The 5,058-nt window shown below is 36.4% G+C and overlaps 1 long non-coding RNA gene across 1 annotated transcript; it reads right to left on the bottom strand.

The window, feature by feature from the left end:
* Nucleotides 1-2,712: 2,712 nt before the first annotated feature.
* LOC112735814 (uncharacterized) lies at nt 2,713-4,174 on the bottom strand. The gene is made up of 2 exons (XR_003168550.2): nt 3,883-4,174; nt 2,713-3,549 (listed from the first exon to the last, which is right to left on the bottom strand). It is a non-coding gene; the product is annotated as an uncharacterized lncRNA (long non-coding RNA).
* Nucleotides 4,175-5,058: the final 884 nt, after the last annotated feature.

Here is a 5,058-nt window from a genome sequence, read left to right on the forward strand (position 1 = left end):
ATAACGTTCTAGTTAGGGTTTGTTTAGTATGCACTATGTGTTTTGTCGATTTTTAATAAATCGATGGTGGTTTGATATCTAGTGGTCTGGGAGCAAAACCTACTCCTCTTTGCAGGTACCAATTTTCTAAAAGTGCATCAAAGCGTCTTCGATTAGACCGGGATTGGGAATAAAAATAAATTAAAATTGATAAATCAAAGAAAAGAATAAAAGGAAGGTTTTCGAAAAGAAAACATATTGAAAACAGAAAAGTTTGTGTTGAAATTAAAGGAAAGCGATAAAATGCCTTTGACTGGATTAAAAGACTTTAAATTAAAAGTAAACAATGCAGAAATGTAAATTGGACAAAGATGAAGATAAAGAATACTTGGAAAATAAATTTGCTTAAAACATAAAGTTTACAGAAAGATAAACTGAAAAAATGAAAAGATGGAAGGAACCCTACAGAAAAGTTACTCAATTGCAGACTCAGAAATTTCCTGGAATGTGAGTGTGCTTGACTGTTTTCTGAGTAAAAGTTCCAACCCTCATTTCCTAAGGCTTCCTAATATTTATAATCTGCTTTTAGTAACTAACAATTAATTATAATTAATTACAATTAATTACAAATTTGAACTTTTCAAATACTTTTCCCTTGGTAACTGCTCCCGCCATTTGATTGGAGACGTTTCCCATGATTTTCTCACGTGATAAAAGCTTTTAACCGCTCTGCTACCGTGACTGTTCAATCTTCCACTCAAATGTTCAATTCGATTCCCCTTCTCAAGAAGCTTTCATCGAATAACAAGTCATTCGAAATCCAACTAGCGCTCATTGTTCTCGATCCTTGCTTACGCGTGCATCTTTTCGAGAAACTGTCTCTGGCTTATTCCGAATCGATTTGCTTTCATCGAATAATATTTTTTCCGATCAACACTATGTAATAGAGAAATATGTGTAAGTTAGAAACATAGAAATATGTCTTTAAGTAGAAGTAGATGTAAGTAAGATAGAAATATTTATTTTACTTTAAGGTTTTGTATATCATGTTAAATTGTTGTAATTGCAAAACTAAAAAGAAATTGTAAGAAATAAATAGACCAAAAATTTAAGTTATTTCTTTATAAGGCTGAATTTTTTTTATATTCTTCAGAGGTCTCGCCTTCTACTATCTCGGCGAGTGAGCCATACCTTTTCTCCACCCGACGCCATTGTCCCGTATCTGGCTAAGGCTGGATTTGGCGACACGATGACCCAACAACCTGGTGCACTTGCGTTGGGTCCCTCTTCTCCGGGACTTCGGAGAGTGTAGGGCATTTTTTTGGGCTCGGTTGTACTGACCTGGACGTACCAGTCACACCCTGCAGCACTGCCTCTCGACATTTGAACATGTGGCCGACCCGAAACTCTACCCCACCGTCTAAGTTTTAATCCTCTTCACCCGTGTCCGAAAACGGCGTCCTCTCATGCATGGTGTCCAGATCCAGACTTTGATAGTGACTTAGCACTGCCGATAGTGCCGGAATCGGGTAAGGTGGAGGCAAAACATGGCACGCCATAGTCTGGACAGGCGTCTCCGGCACAAACTTTTCCTCATCGCCACCTTCAGAAGAATCACTGTCCGTATTATCCGTCACGTAATCTTTGTCCGACTCCTTCTCGCCCTCCTCCGCCTCATCTAATGGAATGGCGACATGAATGGGCGGTGGTGCGAAAGGTCAATCGTCCTGTATATAGGTCGAGTGCAAAGAACCACCACGACAACTATCTCCCACCTCGGCGGAAAGCTCCATTACCTGTTCCGCTATGATCCTCCCATGGATGTCGAACATCAGTCGCACATGCTCGTTCCCTTGAAGTCGGAATAGTCGGAACCGGAAAATTCCGTTACCCATGGGTGCCAGCAACCTATACCCCACCCTTCCGATCTCCCTCGCTGTTGTACCACCGAGCTTGCTCAATATCAAACTCTTCAACTCTGACAACGTATTTACATCCTGAGTGCGTAACAATATCGAATTCTCACACTCAAATAAAATGAGGTAATGTCTAAAATAGTTTTTGAAATTTTTAACTCGCATTAATTAAATTTTTCATTTTTTAAAATGATCAAATGTGTTCCTCATTCTCATAAACATCAATTTTTTGTTAATTTAAATATCACCAGTCAAGTGATGTGTGCAGTTAAATGCAAACTTGGCACTTAACAATTGCAGACTGACGTAGACATACAATAAATTCAACTCAAATTAGTGTTCAAAATTTATTTAAAAATTAAAACACTCAAATTGATCTAGGTTTAATTACTCTGCAGGTCCCTATAGTTTCACCAAATTTTCAATTAGGTCCTTATACTTTTTTCTTTTCAATTAGGTCCCTATACATAATTTTTTTTCAATTTAATCCCTGTTAACGTTAAACGTCAAAAAAATGTTAGTAAATTGTGAAATTACCTGTATACCCTTAGGGACCTAATTGAAAAAAAAAGTATAAAGACCTAATTGAAAATTCGATAAAACTATAAATATTCAATAAAAGATATTCCTATAATCCTTATTCAATGATTCTACGACATGAAAGATATTCCTATAATCCCTTTTATTTTGTCACTATCATTCTTTTGCTTATTTATATACAAATTGTACCAAAAATATTTTTTTTTTACTTTCAAAATACAACATATAAAAAAAGTAATGAATAAAATGAAACAAAAATAATAGTAAAAAATATATATAAAATTCAATTTCCATCATTCAAGTATTTATTATGATCATGTAACATTTTACATTTGTGTAGATTCATGAAATATAGTTTATGTCTTTATCATATCATGGTATACTATAGAAAACCACAAGGCTATGTAATTTGAAATCTAAAAATGAAAACCATAGAAAGCATAGTTTCAGTATAATACATAAAATCTGGAAATCAATTCTTGTGTTGCAGCCTCCCACTCTTTGAACCGGCATAAGGATCAACAATAACATTAATAATAACCGGTTCTGAAAGAGCAGACTTGAGTTCATCAGGTGTCCCAACAAGTTAGCTCTTTCCACCAAAAGCTTCAATCAAAGTCTGAACCAATGTCCAAATTGAAACCAATGTCACTATCACAAGGCTTTCTGCAGCAAAACCAGGGAACAGAGAAGCTGAGAACTCCAAAGTGTTCAAATTAGTATCATCCACGATTGCATTCTCAACAAAGATGTCATTTAAGAAGTTATTGCCATTAATGTGCTGCTGAGATAATTCTTCCTGCTCATTGAATATATATCTACTTCCTTTAGAAGAATGAAACATCAAGCCTTCAATATCATTATGTATGGATAAGCCTGCTTAAGAAAGGTCATTAAGACCTTGGGACTCTTCTCCCACGACCTTGAAATCAGGGGTTATATCATCAGGGAGCTGACATCGTCGTTTGGGATACTTTCTTGGACAAGTTCATTATCAACTAGGATCTCAACAAAATAACTACATAGACTCTGACTAAAGTTGCAGTAATGTCCAATCAGCCTCACCCAAACCCTCAAAATGGATCAATTTGATCATGCTCATTGATCAGACAAGCTGCCAAAAGAAAGAAGAAGAAAAAATAAAAAGGTTCACACAAATTTGACACATCATGTTGACAAATGAATTAAAAGATGAACATGCCAAAACCACAACTCATTATACAACTCATTATACAACTCATTATCCTAAACATCCATGAAGTATACTACAACATGGGCAAAGCAGATGAGCTTAAGTTACAATAGAGATATAGCTAATTTTAGCATCACTGCAAACAAAATACATGTAAAGCCAGTTCGAGTTTAGAAGACGTGACTTGTATACCAAAAAACAAAAGATGAAGAACAGAGATAAATTGTTTCAGAAATAAGAAGACATAGAACGCACTGTTAAAAACTTCAATTGTTCGCACGATGATGACGACTCGCCAAGAAACTCTGATCTTAGCTTCATCAATAAGCGAACAAGATAGTTTAAGCCTTCCCCATCTCGACCTCCACCCCGAAAGAAATCATGAGGCGAAGCCTCGACAAGAACAGAACCGGTGGTTAGAAGAAGCATGGTATTCATCACAGCAACAACCATCAACAATAAAGTAAATTCATAATCAGCAAAACCAATTCATATGTCAATTCATCAATTCACAAAACCCTTATATATATTCATATTGTAAACCCAAACTATTGTATCAAAAGAATTCAGAATTCAATTAAACAAATAGGTATATCAAATCAATTCAGAAATCATAAAAATTTTCATTTGCTTAAACCTGTTTCATTAACTTTGAAAAAACAAAAGAAAAAATTAACCTGTTACCTATTTTGGCAGATAGACTTCAGGCAGCAAGGCGAGGTGCGGCGAGGTGTGGCGACACGAGTAGCGGCGTAGCGATCCACGACGAGCGAACGCGACAGAAGCGACACACCACCAGTGGGAAGTAGAGTAGAGCAGACGCACGACCAGCGCAGAGCAGTGCAGCGCAGACCAAGGACGACGGACGATGAAGACGATGGACGCTCACGCTGCCAAGGACGACGACGCCGACGCCGCCGCCGCAGATGGAGGACGACACCATCGAATGGATCGGAGGAGAAACGCAGTGACTTCAGAGAACAAGGGCTGACTAGGGTTCTTTGTTTTTGGATAAAATGGCAAGGGTAATTTTGGTATTTTGAAAAAATAGAAGTGAGTTTAATTAGCTATTATAACTTAATTAGGAGAATATTCGATTTTTGAATAAAATATTCTGTTATTTTAAACGGTTTTGTCACGATAGGGACTAAATTAAAAAAAAATTTAACATCTAAGGACCCAATTGAAAAGAAAAAAAGTATAGGGACCTAATTGAAAATTTGGTAAAACTATAAAAACCTGCAGAATAATTAAACCATTGATCTATACACAATTATAAAACCCTAACTCCTAAATCTACATTTTCATCATTTGCTCTTATATGTTCTTCTACTCCTCTTCTCTACTGTTTGTTTCGACTTATTACTTTCAGCTTCAACAACTGTCTCGCAACATAAATAAATAGGGTTGGGCTACACATACAAGCTTACA

The sequence above is a fragment of the Arachis hypogaea genome, chromosome 13 (assembly GCF_003086295.3).
Source record: "Arachis hypogaea cultivar Tifrunner chromosome 13, arahy.Tifrunner.gnm2.J5K5, whole genome shotgun sequence".
NCBI lineage: Eukaryota > Viridiplantae > Streptophyta > Magnoliopsida > Fabales > Fabaceae > Arachis > Arachis hypogaea.